A 20,490-nucleotide genomic window follows, 5' to 3' on the forward strand; every position below is an offset into this window, starting at 1 on the left:
CTAGGGGCATGCGCGCTGAAAACCCTTTAGAATTAGGATTTTCTAAAGCTAAAGAACCTCCGTTTCGCTTTTTCAAAGCATTAAACCGGATTTGTTTATTTTACTTTCAAGTTTGGATATATTTCTGTTTGCAAAATCTAATTTTGTTAATTCTATAACTTATTATCTCGAGGAGAGGGGTTGCTTGGGGCGGTATAAATCTGTAATGTGCTATTCCCAATTATTAGGTTAAAATGAATATATATACCCTGATTTAAAAAAAAATTTTTTTAAAGAATAAATCAACTGGGTAAAATTAATTTAAACGCAAACGCAGACCCTTGGTTGAATGGATTCTATCTTATTTAACTACACACTGCAAGTGAATTATACCATCAATAAGAAAAATTGCCGAGCCAAGTAAAGTTACGATTAAAGACTAACATCAATCTTAAAAATGTGTAGTTTCTTTATTATAGTCAAATTGTAGGTTTTCTTTTAATATTAATTATAATAAACAACCTTACTAACAATTATTCCAACAAAGAACGCCCTCGCCCCTAATTTTTTGGTGGAATACTTAAAACTTTACCTGCAGGTACTTAAACCTTTAAATCCTCCATAAGTTTACAGGGATACACGAAGTACACATCTAAGGACTTAAGCAAAAAGCGCAGACAAAAATATACGCGACTTGCTCTATTGTAAAAGAAATTACTTTGATATACATATATAAGCGGAACAAGAATTTAATTTATAAACATAAATATATTCAAATTATTGCAAGTTGCGTAAATAACTGTGAGCTGGGTTTTTTCTAAACATTTTCATCGACGGAAATTTATGTTATTACCGGCCATACTATTTAAGTACCACAAGAAAAGTGAAGTTTGAAATGAAAAAAGGGAATGTAAAAAAAAACTGTACTATTAAAAAAGATAATATCACGTGTTAGTTTTACATAAATTTGTAAACTAACATTACGGTTGACCGCACCAATGAATGTGTTATAGTCATAAAAAGTCTACCCCTTGTACCTAATTTGGCACACGAGCAATTTTGTTTCTCGGATAAATATCTAGCAGGCCTCCATTCTCGTGGGAGGATTTTAGGTTTTGTTATACCCTTTATAATAAGGCACTTTATTACTTTGGTTCTTAACTGATCTGCTTCTGTTCTCTTTAACTCTCGGTTGTTTCCTATTTGTTCTTATAGTTTTAATTTAATATAATCGCTGTTTTCATATTTTCTGGTTATTATTATAAGTTTTAGATATTTTATCATGTTAACAATTCTTTGAATCCCTATTACTTTAATCGGCTGTTACTTTCAGGCTTTATCTCCGTAGAAGTTATAATCTTTACTTTGGTTGTAACAGAATGTTTCATACAAAAACTGGGTTTAGTAATAACAATGTTTGCTAGGGAAAGAACCATAAAATACTTCCGTCTTATAAATTATAAAAAATAAACATTTAACTTTTATTATTTTAGTTTGTGGATTTAAGGGAGAAACCTATGACAAACTTCTTACTTCAAAACAAGATCGTTTATAATCTTTGAGGTATTTCTGTTATTAGTTTTTTTCACAGGTGACAAAGTGATTAGCCCACTGCGGTTTTACTTTTCGATTCTATTGTTACTTTCAAAGTAATTTACTGTATACACACAGCTTCTCTTAAAAAAAAGATAATGCTAGATTTCGAAGATTTAGTGACTAGGTTTTTTGTAATAATTTATTTGAATCTGATAAATAAAAATTTGAGGTGGTACAAAAAACAAACTAAACCACAAAAATCAAAAATTGCCTAATATAAAAGAAATAACAAGCCAGAATATTAACTGAGAAAAACAATTTCTCAAACCCAAAAGTTTCCTAAATAATTACAAAAACATCATTGACTGAGATCTCGAAGTTCATTGGTCGGGGCAGTACTGTGAATCTAGTATTCTAGAGAGTAACCAACTAACCTTTCTTAGCATTCTTTTCATATAGTTCTGTTAGATTCTCAAAGTTGCCAATTACAGACTTTCAGTGACTGGCTTTACACTACTTATACCTTTACCGAAGAATTTCTATTATAAGAAGTATAAACTTTTTTTTTTCATTATTCTAAAGTAATTAATCTTTGAAAATAAAAGTCTGTTTGTATAAAAAATGCGATAATTTAATTTACAATTAAATACTAATAAAAGCAACCTTTAAGCTATGCAGAAGATGGAGTTTATTAAAAGTTTTAATACACAAAGTAAGCATACGTTACGAAGTGGGTGTTTAATAAGTAGAAGACTATCTTAACATTAACCAAATAATTTTTATTATCTATTTCTTTTTAATGATTTATAGTATAATAACAAAATAAAATAAATTGAATTATAATTTTCTTAGTATCAGGAAAATATACTATTATATATTGGTGTTTTAAGTTATTAACATTCGCAAATAATTTCGTTCTAATTTTTTTTAATTAATGCCTTATCTCTTTCAATATAGCGGTCTATTAAACGAAAAGCTATAGTTTTTATAATCCAAAAATAATCAGGATTTACTATAAATCCTAATTCACAATAGTCCTATTATATGTTAACAATTAAAAATAAAAAGGTTTTATACACAACTTAACAGTTTATAGTATAAACGCACGTTACCAATTATATGATTTAATTTTTTGGGTAAAGCCTATTATAAATTCTTGTAAATTAACTTACTATAGGCGCAGAACATTGCTTCTAAATAAAATTAAAGTATGCAAGTAAACTTGAAGTGACAAGATCATAAAAGTGGTTGCTCACCTCTAGTGAGTGTTAAGTAATATATAAATAAGTGATTTATATAGAATACACAAAAATACATATAACTTTGGTGCTTGTCTTTTATGATGTCCTCGACTCCTTATAGAGTCTCGCGTCCTTCGCAAGATCTAAGAAAACAGTTGTGATAATAGTTTATAGTCTTGTCAAGATTAAAAAGGTGTTAAACGGAGGTACATGAGTTTTCAATCATTATAGAATACTTAACGCAACTATCCTTTACGAAATTAGGATATAATGGTTTGTGTTTAACCTAAAAAACATTAAAACGTTTTATAATTTTAGATAAGATAATTAGAAGTCTAAAAGGCCTTATATAAGATGCAAACACAGATTCTATAATACTGAACCCATGTTCTTTTCCAAAACCTTTATCCAGATTATATCAAAGTGTATATGAGATTGATGACGGAAAAAAAAAATACTAGTAAGCCATAATAGCATGACCAAATCTTATTTTGAATTAATATCCTAGTAATAATGATATTATGGATAACATTAATCCTAAACACTTAAGGTAATTCTATAATAATATTTAAAAATTTTTTTTAGCGTTGTTAAATATAGGATAATTAAAAAAGTAATAATTATGACTGTCTCCATATTTTCAGTATTATCTCCCGATTACAAAAATGAGAAGAAAAAATGTTTTATTGATTTTTAGGCTTCTCACAGTAGGGAAAGGAAACAAAGAATATGAGCAAACTATCTTTTAAGATACATTAAAAAGATATAGCAGATTGATTAAAGACAGAATTCTACCGCGTGGCGTGAAGTTTTTCGAATAGAGCGTATTCGCTATGTGTTGGCTTCACAGTCTCTAAGTCCTCGGGAACTTGTATAGTGTAGACAGGAAGTAATATGATATAGATATAAAGTATATTATAGAAAAATCAAGTAATGTAGTACAAGTCGAAGTACTAAAAAGCACTATAATATTATTTTATTATAGACTCCAGACGCAGCAAACCCAACCGCACAACGAACAAAGAAAAGACAAAAAACTGCCGCGGAGGAGTGCGCAAAACTTATATATCACATGTGTACTCCTCTTGAACTCTACCCTCATACCATAAATACCCTTCCCCCCTCCCAACAACTACTGTATCAAAGATTATAGTGGAAATGCATTCACCTTGTACTTGTACATCTGATCGCTATAGGCGAGGTTAACCAAGAATTTACAAGCGACCAATGTACTAGATTTCTTAGGTTTAATTTTTCGGTGATCCTCCAATAACATCTAGTGTTCTGACAATTCCTTATCTCTGGGCAGCTCAAACAGATTTAACCCTTAGGATCATCTCTAGCGAACCCATTCATCTATTGTAGCAGGTATTCTGCCAACCATAACCGTCCATGCTTACTATTAACGTTTAAAACATTTTCCTTTCCACAGATCGCAATATTAGGACTATGAAATAATTCCCTTACGTACATTTTGTTACCTAACTCCCATAAATTCATAATGTTGGGCTTAAATAATTGCCCGTAAATCCCTTTATTCGATCACGATGCTCGCCAGTAGGTCTTTCCATTATAATTAAACCCACCCACCAGTATCTGAAACCTTTAAAATGACAGCTGGCCCTAGTCAATTCTCGCCCCAAACTTGGGATTATTTTAAAAATAAATTACATCACCTAGGCTGATAAGTGGCACAGACTTCACATATTTATTATAGTTTTCTTTCATTTTCTTTTCGCAGATGTCCTGACTACTTCCAAGTGGACATACTTAGTCCTCAATTTCATCACAATACAGTAATTTATAAGGTTCTCGGAATCCACACTTTCAGTGATATATTCCATCACCTCGCCATCATTGAAGAAGCTAGAGCAATTGGTTGGTGTTTTAAAAAGTATATATATAGGGGACGCACTTAAAACATTGGGTAACCTATTGTGACAATTATACTCATCGATTATTTCATCCCATTCAATGTTTTCTTCGAAGCATCTTTTAACTATCAGTGTGTTTCCACTCATTTGATTTATTAGCGCACCAGACTACCGCTAATGCTTCCCGATCAGTGGAGCTGTAATTCTTCTGCGCGTTATTAAATTTCTAACTAACGAAGGTCACATAATGTATCCCTTTACCGTAACGCTGTTACAGGTTCTTCCCCATTCCATCATCGCTTGCGGGTCTGCAATATTAACTCATGATGCACTCTGATTTGTTCCACGCAAAGTCTGCTCTCCAATACCTTATAATATCTTCATCCATGCCAATAGCTGTTTATTATCCCATTGAAATTTCATATTCTTTTTTAAGTCTGCTGAGGGGCACTAAGATAATGACATTATTAGGAATATACATGCTCCTGTAGTTTAACATCTGCAGAAGGCTACTCCATTCTTTCTTATTCTCTGGAGGCTTCAAGTCTTTAAAATGCCTGAAATTTCTCTGTGCTCATTCCTGAACTTTTCTCGCTAAGTTTTTTCCCCCCCAGTCTCTTCGCTGAAGACTTTACAAGTTTTCACTTTTCTAATCCAATTTACATCACATTTCTCATATCTAGTCACCAGGCTACATAGAGAGTTGTTGTGATCCAATTTATTCTCACAACATATTAGGCAGTCATCTACTTAAGTATATGTAACATGCAGACCGTAGTTTGAATGACCATCTCGTTCTGAGTATTCGAACGAAGCATTTATATATCCAAATGGTAAGAAAATCCGTTGCACTCTGCGACCAATTGGCAAGGTAAAGGCAAAGAACCTTCTGCTTTCTTCAGCTAATACTCTTTGGTAGAATCCCTTAACATTATCCAAAGTGGTGACTAATCTTAGCCTTCACACTAATTAATTTCTCATTAGGAACGTTATACTTAGTTAAGCCCCTCAAGTCGTCACACATCCTCATGTAGCTTTCGGAATCTCTCTGTAAATCTTCCTCAAAAGCATATTCTAAGCCAAGCTCAACCACTGCAATTTGCCCATGATTTCAGTTGTAGTTGTTGGCTGGTTTTGAGAACTCCGCAATTAATGATTTTTCACATTCTCGTTGAATAACCCGGCTCTTCAACTTATCTTTTACTACGTACGTGTTCCAAACAAAAGTAATCCTTCTCTTAACTCTACTTTCAGTGGCTTCAGTTTCATAACAGAAAGTATGTTCGGATCCCACTTAAGCGCTTAGATGCGCCGGGCTAAGTTTGTGATCCTCAAGATCAACCTCCTCACATTTTAAGCCATACAGTTGGCGTTCAATCGCACTCCTTCCTTTCTACAACATTGATTCCTTCAAGTAACAACTCATCTCTTTTTTTCAATGAATTTAAGTTCTACCTTTTCACGTTCACCGGCTTCTGAAACTTCTAGAACACCTCATAAGTAGGTCACCTATTTTACAGTCGTCTATATTACCGACACTTTCCTCTTCCGAAACCTACAGCAACAAAAACTTAATGGAGTGCCTCATAGTCACTTCTTCCCAAAAGGACGTCCATTCCGCGTGGTAGTTCGTGCCTTCCTAAGTTCATCCATATTTTGGTCGTGCAGTATGTGCTACTAATAGCTTTTTAATGATATTGACCAATTGCCCTATTCAAATTCTTTTCGGGAATAGTATTTAAAAACTACTTTCCTGAATTTTTGTAACAAATGTAACTCTCAAGAGATAAAGAATCAAGCCCAAAAACACTAGCTCTATTATTCAACTCCCCAGACACTAACACTTTACTATTAACGTCTGTTTTAAATTGCTACTTACACAAAAACACCATTAATACTCTTCTTCTTAAGAGAATGATTACTGAGACAAAACCTGCTATAATCATGATTACTTACTCTAATTTTTATCCTCAAACATATTCTCTAACTAATTATTTCTTTTCCTTAACCTACTAATTACTCAAGGGTACACTCCTTTAAATCATTTTCACATTTTCCTTTCAACTTTGTGATTTCTTTATCTAGATAATATTACAAAAAAAATTAACTGACTATCCGTAATCATGTTTGGAACGCTTGTGGAAAAGTTTTAAATCAAATTGTTGATTTCACAGGCTGTAAGTCTCCGAGATCTTGCATATTGTAGACAGCAAAGTAATAAAATATAGACATATGTGTTCCCACCTTTAACCTTTATTATAGCTTTGTTCATATCTCCTTAAGCTAACAATTTTATTGATTTAGTAGACCTTAGTTGTGTAAGTGTGCTCTTTATGTCAATAACCAGTAAAGGTATATCCTCATTTTATACTCGATAATAAAGCTCTTACCTGATTAACAGAGGGAGATTAGCCAATATTGTCAACAATGTACTGGAAAATAAAGTAATATAGTATAAGAAAGTCGAATTACAAGAAAGCACTATAAACTTAATTGTTTATTAGAGACCCCCAGACGCACCAGACCCAAACGCACAATAAATACAAAAGAAAAAATACCGCGGATGCGCGAATTAAACTCATATTGTCACATGTGCACTTCCCTTGAACCGCTGCCCTCACACTATGAACATTAAGACAAAAACGGAAAACCCCGTTTTCTTTTCCCAGTTTTTGAATTTATAACCTACGCTGTGAGGTTCCTTAATAGAGAAAAATGTTTGACACATATTCTTAGTTAGCTAGTCATTTTTTAAGGCCATGTATCTTTAAACATAAAAACTTTTAATGCGGAGAAAAGTACCACTTTATATTGTGCTTGTCGTGTTTTTAAGATGGGGATCACCTAGCAAACTCTAAAAGCTATATATTTTATCGAATAAACACTCTTTTAATAAAAATAATTAAATAAAAAATAGGGGAGTAGCCCATATACCTAAGAACTGGGGAAAATTCGATTTAAACATAACAACTTTGGATAAAACAAAAGATATTTACTGAATCATTTTCTCACCTTACTCTCAAGTGCTATAAAAGTATTATCCGCATTTCTGAAGTGAAAAAATGAACTTTGGATCAACTAAGTCGACCCATCCACATTTGATTAAGGATATAATACAGTTTTTTTTACTGTTAACTAGTTAATTGTTATAAAACCAGAAAATACTAGATTCATCCTTTCTAAAATTATTATAAAAAAAAATAAGAAACTTCCGCTGACAAATTATCACAAGTTGACAAAAAAGTTTTTTTTAGTTATAGAAGACAAAAATTGTAGTTGCTAAATTCCTTAGAAGGGGCACGCTTCTGCACTATAATGTTCAGAAAAAACTAGCCTCTTTTTATTACCATACATAGGAGAGATAAAAAACAGAGTGTTTTTAATAAATAATAACTTTATATGGCAGTTGTTTGAAACCCAAAAATAAAATTCTTTCAGGTGCACAATCAATCCTTATACACATTATTTTTTATAAAAAAAAAACAATTTATTGACAGGCTATGAAAATTGAGGGGATGTTCTTTTTTACCTTTAGGTTTCATAGAATTATGGGCACTACTATGTTATGAGCATCTATGAGATTGTTAATGTCGATATTAACTCTGATAACCACGTGCCGTGAAACTCTGATAACACAGAATTAACTACGATAAAGCCATTGCTTAAGTAACTAAAGCTAAATATTTTAGCTTAACTATACGTAACTATAAATGGGTAGCCCTTCCAAATTCCTCTATTAAATAACAAATCAGGCATCAAAAAATACCTAGCCATCCATTACTGTACACAGAAGTTAAAAATAAACCTTATTTAAAAGTCAATATTTAAGGCAACAACGATATGCTATAAAATACTGGTTACTTATCAATTACAAAACAGCTAATAAGAAAAAATTTAATATAGTCTTTTATGAATTTTTAGAGAGAGAGGTGTTTTATTCTAAAAAACTTGAGCAAAAGCTGTATTTTAATTGGCTAAAAAGAAAAGGGAGAAAATGGCATTATTACAAGACTATTACTAATAAGGCATTAATGAAAGACTAACGTCAAAATATTATTACCTAATTTAACAGGAATATCTGTTTTAGAAACTGATCTCCTTGTTAGCTTTTGTCTACCAAACTAAATAGATTTTTAAACAAAAATAATTAAATTTTTATATATCTTAGGCTTTTATTATTAAAAGGGTCATCTTTTGTAGGTTTCAACATATATCAGCTTAATGTGATATTTACCTAAATAAAGTGGCTGGTATACATAATTTTAAGTTACCAAGTCTGGAAGGTCAACCAAAAGTTTCTTAACATATTTGCTTAAAAAATTAGGCAACTACTGTACATTGTAATAAAATACTATATATTCCACTAACATATCTCAATATTTAACTCTTTCGAAATTAAGAAATGATTCATATTTTAGTATTTTACATTAACTTACTGCTGGTTTCAACAGAAACTTGCGAGTACGATTGGGGAAATCCAGATTTTTGGGGACCTGAAATACCTTCGACATTAAAGAACACATTGAACAACAAAAACGTAACTGCCTGCATGCCAGAAGACTGGAAATTAAATAAAGATACTGGAAACTATTGTGGCCCTAAGATTATGTCAATATGTCATGGCAATGAGTTTTGGAATGGTCGTCAGGCATACATAGTTAAACCCTTAACTTATGCCGAATTTTTGGACCATTTTAAAGCTCCACATAATTTATATGAGAGAGAAAAACCTGAAGATAAATGGTTAGAAGTTGTGGAGCCTGGAGGAGGATGTGGATGCATAGACGTAAGCGATAAATCTTATGAGCCTGAGACCTCAAGTAAATGGGAAGTGTGTCCTGACGGTGTGCACCCGTATCCTCTTGAATGTAGCCAATATTATTCATGTTCAAATGGTAAGTCTACCCTTCAAGATTGTGGCTCTTCTTTATATTTTAATGGACTTGTGTGCGATTATCCTTACTTGGTGGATTGCCGCCCAATTCCTAACCCTATTGACGGCGGTTGGTCTGAGTGGACAGATTGGACAGCTTGTACCGAACTCTGCGGAGGGGGAACTCGTAATCGTACTAGGGAATGCAATAACCCATTACCAGCTTATGGAGGAAAAGATTGTGAAGGAAGCAATATTGATCAGGAAGCGTGCAACGAGAGCCCATGTCCTATTAATGGCGGTTGGTCTGAGTGGACAGATTGGACAGCTTGTACAGAACTCTGCGGAGGGGGAACTCGTAATCGTACTAGGGAATGCAATAACCCATTACCAGCTTATGGAGGAAAAGATTGTGAAGGAAGCAATATTGATCAGGAAGCGTGCAACGAGGGCCCATGCCCTATTAATGGCGGTTGGTCTGAGTGGACAGATTGGACAGCTTGTACCGAACTCTGCGGAGGGGGAACTCGTAATCGTACTAGGGAATGCAATAACCCACTACCAGCTTATGAAGGAAAAGTTTGTGAAGGAAGCAATATTGATCAGGAAGCGTGCAACGAGGACCCATGTCCTATTAATGGCGGTTGGTCTGAGTGGACAGATTGGACAGCTTGTACCGAACTCTGCGGAGGGGGAACTCGTAATCGTACTAGGGAATGCAATAACCCACTACCAGCTTATGAAGGAAAAGATTGTGAAGGAAGCAATATTGCTCAGGAAGCGTGCAACGAGGGCCCATGTCCTATTAATGGCGGTTGGTCTGATTGGTCAGCGTGGTCGGCTTGTTCTAAAACTTGTGGAGGGGGAGTCCAATATTCTAGACGGACTTGCAGCAATCCTAAAGCGGATATCGGTGGCGAACCTTGTACAGGGCCTGATGAGAAATCTCAAGTATGCAACCAACAGGAATGCGCGTCAAAAAATAACCCTAGTTCTGGCATAATTGGCGGAGCAGTCGGAGGAGTAGTAGGCCTGGCTGCTTTGGGTGCTGGAGCGTATGTGCTTAGAAGAAAGTTTATGAAACCCAAAGGCTTAGAAACTTCTGAACAAGAAAACCTCGGAAGCTATTATTCTAACCCTCTAGGCGATGAGAAAAAGTTTGAATTTTCTAATTACTTGGAGGAGTAATGAAGTTCTGCAATTAATAAATTTTTTTTGTTAAATTTATAGTTTTCGTTAGCAAAAAATTAACTCTTAGTACTCACCTTTTTTAAATCATTGTTAAGTGTTATTATATTAAAGGAGTTACACAACACCTTAATAGGCCATAAATAGTAAATGTTATTATGTAACTATATTTTTATATTACCTACAATATGATAATTAAGTTTACACTATACTGCATACAACCAGCTACCATTTTATGTTAATATACTTGTCTTTTCTCAATTTATAATGCAATTTTTAGGAGCCATTCTTTAGTAATTTATAATTAAAAACTGCTTGGTTTGTCAACTAATAAAAAGTTATTCTGACCTTTTCTTTTTCTACTTAGCTTAATATTTAGAAGTGGTTTACAGTTAGGCGGTTTTTTTTTCTTCTTTCCTTTTTGCTTATTAGTTTTTTATACACATTTAGATATATTTATGTATATGGTTATAAAGTTACCTCCGCGCTCCCCCTACTATTTGGCTTTAAATCTTCAATTGGCAGTTGATAGGGCGGGGTATTTAGGATAGTATCTTTTTCTGCAGTGCCAGCGAAAATTATACTTATCTCAGTTGTATAAAACTTGTTTTTAACGCGAAGAATTGAAATCAAAAATTTTATTTTGCCGCGCACTCGCTAATAATAGATGCTTCAACGGATTAACACCCAACCACAGCTTTTTTTTTTTGCAATTGTATTCTTTTCTTGAAATTATCTTCTTTCTCAATCATTAACAATGCCAAGATGCTTAACACAAGCTTGCTCTTAAGGCTCTTATGCCCATTGACTTAAGCAAAGAAAAAACTACGTAAAAAAAGTGGGGGGGGTATGCTTAATTCTCTTCGGTACCTTTTGCAGTTGCAATGACTTCGTAATTCGTTTTTCTTTTGTGTTGAGGGAAAAGCTTGTGGTTGCTATGCAAAGCCCACATACTCATTTTTTCAACCTTGATACCAGTTAATTGCCCGTCTTTTTATATTTATTATTAAAAAACCTTAACTGTATTAGTCAACTTCAAACGACAAAACTGACCCACAGTCGCCAAGGCAATACAATCAGATTCCAAAATATTTTTAGGTTATTTAAAAAAAAGGAATCTTTTAATCCGTACTTAACTTTTTTTTATTAGCTAAAACTACCTTATTAAATTCACGCTAATTGTTATCAGTTTTAATATAGAATATTATTTAGTAGTGTTTTCACAGGGTCTTCTTTTAATAAAGAAGTTGGGTTTTAAATCTTTAATCAAACCCAGGAATAAAATCATTTACTTTAAGTAGCAAAAAAATACGCTTAAAATCTAGTCTTTATAGCAACTTTATACAGGGGGTTTTCTTTAAAATCAGGTATTCGCTCATATAATAACTGATCTTACCAGAAGATAATATTAATTTAATTCTTCTCGTAGGCCTAGTGCACTCAAAGTTCGTTGAAAACCAGCGTTTACTCAAGCTAAAAGTTATTTTTAACTATTTTCAGGAGGTCAGCGCGCAGTCGACACTTAATGCTGGTCTAACGCTTAGAAGATAAAAAAATAGCCAAAACGTTGCAAGAGTTACGTTAAAAAACATTTTGCATGAATCAATATAGATAATGGCTTATGAGACTTTTTTGTATTAATTATAAATTTTAGATAAAAAAATTCTTTTTAAAGTACTTTTAAAAGAATATATTGTCAGTTATCGTGTCGAGTTAACTTAAAACTGTTAGTAAATACGTTTTATTTTAAAGTAGTTATAGACTTATGAAGGACATATATATTATACTGTGATAAGTTATAGTTTTAAAAATACAGAGACTGCTGTAATTTCACATTCTAAGTAAATTCTTGGGCATTAATTAAATCAAATTTGGGAGAATAATTCATAATTTTCATTTATTTCGGGTGGACTTTAGCTAAAAGCACTACAAAATAGTTAGTATGTTTATATATTATAAGATGATTTAAATGGCAAATTTAAAAGCCATGAAATTCTTAAATAGCTCAAAATTTCAATTTAAAAAAAAAAATCTTTATGAATACGTTTATACCTTATAAACACAGCAATTACTTATATAGTCGTTAACAACTATGTGCTACCTTTAGTAACAACTAAAAAGTGAGTGATCCATCTATTTCACTCTCACTTTCTATTTATTTTAAAAATTTACATGCTCGGAAGTTAACTTTTTAAATTTTTTTTTAAAAAGGTATAAAGAAATTGAGTAAAAAAAATCTATTTGACACAACTTATTTCTGGTTAAAAATTCTCACAGTTTTTAAAGGACTTACTGAGTCTCAAAACTACAGGTTTAAAGGAAGTCAATATTACTTTGTTCTTCGAATAATTATTAATTATGTAAATTTATTTATAAAAATTAGGTTATTAAATTTATTCAGAACAAGTGAAAAGCACTAGTTAAGCAATTTTATTATATTCAAAGCTGCAGCCCTTAAAACATGCCTTTACTCCTGCATTTGAAGGCGCTAGTAGTTTTGATAATACTTGGCCTAATGAAAAACAGTTTTCATGGTGTTACACTGTAGTATTCAGGAATATACCCTCCTTGCCAAAATTTAAAGGAAACTCACATTTTTAACATGTGGATATCTCCTTTTGGTAATCAATTAAGTTTTGTAAGGTCAATATAAAACCTATTTTAAAACTAATTTTTTAGACCTCCACAATTTATGCCTATAAATAGCATTCAAGGGGCACCGAGTGGTTTTACCACTTTTTGCTTCCGGTTTCCCTCTTGCTTCTTGCGCTCTTCTTAGGTTGTCTTTGTTTATATGTATGTTTGCTAGCGGTTCGGTGCAAAAATTTTATTTATAAATACCTTACACATGTTTTAATACCGACTTTGTAATAATATTTTTATCTTTAATGTAGCTTAATAAAATGGCTTCAGGCATCCCTATCAGCGACGAAAGTTATAATGCTTATGAACGCGTGAAGAACAGAAATCTTCGAGGCGCTATTTTAAAAATTGAAAATAACGAGATTGTAGTCGAAGAATTGTTCGATAATAGTTCTTCCTCAGAATCCACTTGGGAAAATTTATGTAGCAGACTTAAATCTAAGGAATGTCGCTATATTCTCTACGATTTTGAGTTTACGGTTGCATCTAGTAAGAGGAGCAAAGTTTCACTAGCGTTGTGGGCTCCTGATACTGCCAGTGTGAAGGATAAAATGTTATCAGCATCTTCTGCTGAAGCGTTAAAGAACAAATTTGGTTTATCTGTCGTTACTCAAGTTAACTGTCCCAGTGCTCTTGGATACTCAGAAATAGTCCAGGAAGTAGGAAAAAGATCCAGCTAAAATTGGTTTACTTCCCTCAGAGTACTATTAAAAATTTAATGAAACTATTTTCTAAGTACGAGAGCCTACATTTTCTTTTAAAATCTTTTTGTTTACTTTTTTTTTTTTATGTTAATGTCTACTACTTAAAGTAATACTTGTTGTCTCTTTTTACTTAATCAGAGAAAGTTATGAGTGTGACAATTTACGTTAAAAATTTTTTAAGCGCACTTGTGTAATAATACTCTATTATACAGTTAAAAATCTTACTGAACTCACCTTCCTGACCTTTTAAATAATTCTTAATTTCATATAAAATAGGTTTCTTAATAGTTCCTCCATTTACTTGTGCGGAAGCTATATCTACTATTAGTTTTGCATACCGGTAAAGATTTAAGTCGTACAGATTTTGGCGTATAGCGGTTTAGTTGTTCTGATACAAACAGTTATTAGTAAACTTATAAACTTTGTTTAAGTAATAGAGAATCAAAATGTTTAAAAAATTTAGTTAATGGTTTAATATCTTTTAGGTGATTTACTACTCTACTTATAAACATACTACTTAAAGTGCACTTGTTTGTAGCTTACCTACGTTAAATATAGCCTTAAATAGCTCGGAAATATATTTTTCCACCCAAAAGAATGGGTTCTAACTTTTAACTAAGTTTTATTTAGATTAAATTTGAGAGAATGTTATAAAATCTATTGTATAATTGTTTCTTTCCTAATATGATTAATTTGGTAACAGTATATTTGCAGTCCTGACGTGGTTCTTCATAACTAAAATTTTACCGAGTTATATTTGAACCATAAGGTTGCCTTAACAAAAAAAATACTGTAAAGTATAATAACAACTTCATTGCTAAAACCTTTTCATAAGATCATAGTTATGATTATGTTATTAAAAATAGACAGCGGTTGCATTCTACCAATACAAAAATAATGCAAAAAAATATTAGGTTAATTTTGAAGGCGAAGTGTTTGTGAAGAGAAAGTTTTTATCATAAAAGCAATATGCTATAATACAATAACAATTACATAACTTTGTTAAAAACCATATTAAGTAGCTTTACTCGTCCAGTGTTTAGCTTGTAGAGTAATTTTAAAATAATGAGAAAGTCAAGGCGAAACCACAAAGTTGCAGAACTGAAATTATAACTACAAAAGTAAATGCATATTTCGGAGGGCGTTATTAGTCCTTTGTCGTTCACTGAACTTATAACTATAAGACGGAAGTACAGGAAGAAGGAAGAACTGCTCAGTAAAAATGCGTTAGCTTAGATACAGCTCAACAAATTCAACTGGGATGAATCGACTTTTATGCTTCTTTAATTAACGGTTTATAACTTAAAAATAGCATTGTTAGTAATTACTAGCAGAGCACCACCACTTCACTTGTTACAGCTTTTTCCCTATATTTCCATATCTCCCCTTAGTTATGCAATTTAAAACCACCTTTTGTAAAAGCCTGATAAAATTGTAGTTGTTCTATAATTGAAATTAAATTTTACTTAACTAGGCTTTCTTTAATTTAAGTTCAAACACCTAGCAATACTTATAGTTGAATATTTTATAACTGTTTTAAGCAAAATTATTGTCGTTACCACCTTTAATATAGCTGTCGGATTTTATCTTGAAGACTGAGTCGGAAAAACGTTAAATAGAAAATATTTGCAATATGTGATGCAAATGAAAACTCTCTAAGTACTTGCAAACACTTGAAAACTTGAAACTTCACTTATTAAAAGTGGAGGAAAAATAAGGAAAGTAAATAAATAGCAATGCTCTTTTCATTAAATAATACATCGAAAAGAATTTATCTTTTTCTCTATAACGATCATAATTTATAAATGTTAATAGTAGCATATGTAGAAATTCATCAATATAGTTTAAAAGTCGGTTTTATGCTAAAAAAAACGATATGAATATGTAAGAGAAAATTTAAATTTATTAACTTAAGGATAAATCAACGTTTCCTTTATAGAGTATGGGCGTGTAAAGGGATGCTTTGGGATCAATAGGTGAGTAATGCACGCTTAAAAACCGCACGGAACGAGTAAAAGTATCGTATGTCCGCTTTTCCTCTAGAATAACCTTGCTTCATGAAGTATTCGGGGGTAAAGATCCTTAAGGGTTTCCTTCTTGATACTCTACCTTAAACACTCTTGAATTGGCTTGATATAAATTAATAGGAGATAACCTAATTTACAAAGAAAAGGTCCAGGCACATTATCAGAATGTTTTAGGGCCATAACTTAGGAAAGGGTATCTCTACTGGATCTTATGGGCCGCTTCAAATTTAGTATTCGTCTGACTAAGTTTATTTGTTAATAAGTTTATGAATCTTTTCTAGAATGAACTCTTAAAATTTTTTAATTACAACTCTATTCCTATAAACTAAGGCAACATCGGCGCTCAGTCGAATTTAAACGGCCGGTTTGTGAACAGCTAAAGATCTCTAGACTAAGCCTACACTCATTTTAACCCACTTAGCCAAAGTGACCTCAAGCTTAGTAGAATAATAAACCAATAGGCCCTATAGACCGAAATCCCTAGCGCACAAGCGAAGAATCCTAAGGAGTGCAAGCAGAATAAAGATGCTTCTGTATTTACTATATTAATAAATATTTTTATACCAAAAAATTACAAAATTTTGGAAAATTCGGCAACTGAAAATTTAATAATCTGTAGCGGAGCAAAGATAAAATTTCATCTTGAAGAAGAGACCATATAGTTAACTACTCTTCGTGCTGTGAAAAAATTCTAATTATAATATTTAGTTTTTAAAACTTCTGCTTAAAGTTTTTCGGAGATAGCTTATTTAACCTTACTGGCACAATTTTTTAAATTGACCGTAATATCACATATTAACAGGATAAATTTGACTTTTCGAACAACAGGTATTTTATTAAGCATATAGTTTAATCAATTAATTAGTAGCTTATAAGAATAGCTAGGCAACCAAAAATGTCGTCGACCAATTAATCTTTTTCATGAAAATTTATAGCTTTGAGGGCTGCTCTACTAAGGTATAAGTCCTTTCTCCGGTTAACCTGATACACAGGTTGGTAAAAAGAAAAGAAAATCCGTTCTGAAGACTCTTCGTAATGCGTACAATAATAACCTGTGGTCAACTTGCTTTTAAATTAATCTTTTTATGTTTTAAATTTAAAAGTATTTTTGCTCTGAGTTGTAAAATTCTTTAGAGTTGCTCACCTTCGTCTATAATCACCCTTACAGTAAATATTTTTTAACCAAAAAAACCTTTAAACATTCTAGTAACTACAAAACCGATGTAGTTATTAAATTTTTAAAATTTTTAAGTTACTCTTTCTTGAATCTTAAGTGGTAATACTCCATATAAACCAAGATTAAGGAGCAAGCTTTTTTAAGTGGTGTAGGGCCACTTTGCTAAAAATTTAATATAATCGGGCGTGTAACCTGATGACCTAGTATACCTGCTATATATTTGGCATTGCTATGAAAACTAGCGGTGTTATATAGATAGGTTACTTAAATTAGTTTTGTGCTTTAAAAGCAGGGAAAAACAAACAAATATCAGTCTGTATAATGACATTGTTATATGTTAATAGTAATTAAAATAATAGATTTGTTTAAGAATGGCAAAAAAAACTATCATAGATATTCTATCTACGACAGGCTAAAGTAAAAAATACTTTTTCTTTCTATTTAAGTTTATATCTAATGGAAAGCTTTCCGCAAAATTTGTCGGTAACCTTATTCAAAAGCATGTCCTAATGAAGGTTAAGTGTTAAAGGAGAAAGCCTAAGACCAGAAAAATGCTAATAAGTAAAAATGCGGATATAAATTTTTTACATAGGTTAAATTTTGTAATCTATTAATAAATTATTTGTTTTCTTATATACCAGGTTTTTAAGTCCATTTCTTCTCATAACGACAAATTTTAAAATTTAATATTTAGAAAGTTAGATGGTCGTGGTTTTTTTTTAAAGTTATGTTATTACAAAGATTAGACTGGAGATAATGTACAATTAGCAGTTTAACTTTATATTTATATATTTGCATTAGTCCGTTACGTAAAAGAGTTGCTGAGATTATAATATACAATCATAAATTCACATTAATATCTTGGTTTAACCCTCATGTTATATACCTTAATATGTTTCAGCTTATTTACTGAAAATGTAGTAATATAACCTTCATGTATTATATAATTAAAGCCTTAGTTTATTTACGTTCTTAACTCTCTCATATATATAAGTAAATTTTTTTTGACGTTGAGTTAAATAATGGGCTTTATAGAGACATAAAATCATGCAACCTTCACTTTTAAGTGTAAAGCTTCAATGTCTATACAAGGGTAGGTCCTGGCATTATCCATTTAAAGTGACTAATTTTTGTACACCTTTTTTGAACAAAAAAAAAAACCTCTTAGTTATTAAATAATTATCTCGTAGAACAGTGGACCTTACTCATTTACTATAATAACATACATTCCTGCTTCTACTTACAAGGAGTGCTGGCTAATTTTTAATTAATCTGTTCCTCCTTGCTCTTTATACCCTTGAAGCTTTATATATTATTTTAGTAAAGTTTTAGAGCTTTTATATGCCAACACACAGTCCTCTAGTATTCAAAGGAAGTTACCATAATCATGGTTAAAGGTTGTTCATTACCATGATCATTAGAGAGCTGCAATAGCCTAAGATCTTAAGTAAACCTTGTCAACAGTAGAGGTCAACATGACCAAAGGGAAGAAGACTTGCATCTAACTTGTATTTTCCCTGTATTTCCCCTGCGGATGACATCCTTTTTTTCAGCCTTCGATATTTCTACCTACATGAAGATGCGAGGGATGACTGCAGAGCCAGACACGTATATATAGGTCAGATTTTGTTCGGCCGCTTAACTTTAGTAACCTAGGGGTGAAAAGCTATCCTCGCTCTACTAAAGAATGTTGTTGACTACTACGGGGCTCGCAAAATATGAGCTCACAGTACTAAGATTGGACTCAGCGCCTACACCGCTGAAAAATTTTTATCTTTAAAGGATCGCCGACGCGTACCTCGCTGCGGTCGCGGCGATAACCAAGGTTGCCTAAACACAAGACCCTAAAAAGAGAGGAAGAAGGAGCCCCCGCGCAGGCAACGAGAAAGGAAGAATTTCCGTTTCTCTTATACAGCATTTCACGTGCCCTTCCCTACCCATATCTTTATCATTCTCTCAAAGGATCAAAAGGCTAGCACTGACTTCAGGTTTCTTAATAATAGTTCTTTCGAACCGAGCGTAAAGCATTTATCACTCATGAGTAGAGCTCAACCTTAACCTAGGGCTTAGCTAAGGAGAGTACATAATTCCTACCCACCCCCTAAAAAACCCATCAATTCTATTAAAGAACCAATTTAAGCTAGTCCTAAAGAGTCTTGAAATCGATACGAGTAGCATTTTTACAAAAAAGCCCTAAATTCAACCATGATGGTTTTAACCAAATTCCGATAAATTATCATTCGGCTCTAAACCACTCGAATGGCACGGGAATGAGCAAGGTAGTATTAAGGTGTTAGTTAAAATAGTAGATCATTATATGATTATATTAGACCCTTAAGGAAATAATAAAATTTATAATTATCCAGCACTTCGATACAAGGTTGAGCAATTATTCCCCTGAGTAGAACGAGGGAAATGTTGCCGTGACGGCTTGCCGACCAACTTAAAGCCAAGTTCTCCCATTGGGAGCCCTGTTTCCCAATGGAATCAAACTACATATGTTACTGCGACGGAGTAATGTTTTACCTCTTAACTACAGAAGCAGTTCCTTCAAGAAGAAATTTAGCCTCAAATCATTTTGTTATGAACAAAAGGTACTACCATTATACAAATGAAGGGCTAACTAACCCTCTATAAAGGTTAATTAGCTTGTTGTGTGGGCTTAGAATCGTGCATACTGCCATTATAAAAACAATTAGGAGTAAAAGACTCAAATTTTTTTAAATACCTTCAAAAAACTGATGCTTAATCCCTAGACTAACTCCTATAAAAGCTAAGATACTTAACAAGCGACATAGAACTTGCACCAAGGTCGAAACTGGGAGAGTTTTACAGTTAAACTGATTACTTTTAACCCGAGGGAGGCGAATCAAGTAACTGAGAGTTGAACTCCACTATGTTAGTTTGGGGTTGTTTCTCTTTTGCCGGTTTCGGAGAGATTTGGTCCAAATTGTTGGGATCAAGAGTGAAGAAAATTATCTTTATAACTTGAAAACCAATGCGGTACGCACGTGAGCGCGATTATTCGGTAATAATTTTACTTATATGCAGAACAATAATCTTAAACACTCCTATCGGGTGTTCAAAACGTTCCTGACCGACAAAGAAGAGGAAACCACCCTCAAAATCATGGCGTGGCCTCTCCTAAAGATTGAATTTGAATAATTCGAGTAAGATAAATTCGATAAGACAGCCAGGAAAGAATGTATAACACCAAAGGAAAACCTGTGGAGCGTTCTTCAAAGCAA

The 20,490-nt window shown here is 32.6% G+C and overlaps 1 long non-coding RNA gene across 1 annotated transcript; it reads left to right on the forward strand.

Moving 5' to 3' along the window:
• The first annotated feature begins 13,387 nt into the window (after positions 1-13,387).
• Positions 13,388-14,061, forward strand: LOC135119913 (uncharacterized). The gene is made up of 2 exons (XR_010278424.1): positions 13,388-13,470; positions 13,586-14,061. It is a non-coding gene; the product is annotated as an uncharacterized LOC135119913 (long non-coding RNA).
• The last annotated feature ends 6,429 nt before the right edge of the window (positions 14,062-20,490 follow it).

Source organism: Zophobas morio, unplaced genomic scaffold (assembly GCF_036711695.1).
Source record: "Zophobas morio isolate AGI-343-1 ecotype UQ-CSIRO unplaced genomic scaffold, CSIRO_AGI_Zmor_V1 ptg000314l, whole genome shotgun sequence".
NCBI classification, from domain to species: domain Eukaryota; kingdom Metazoa; phylum Arthropoda; class Insecta; order Coleoptera; family Tenebrionidae; genus Zophobas; species Zophobas morio.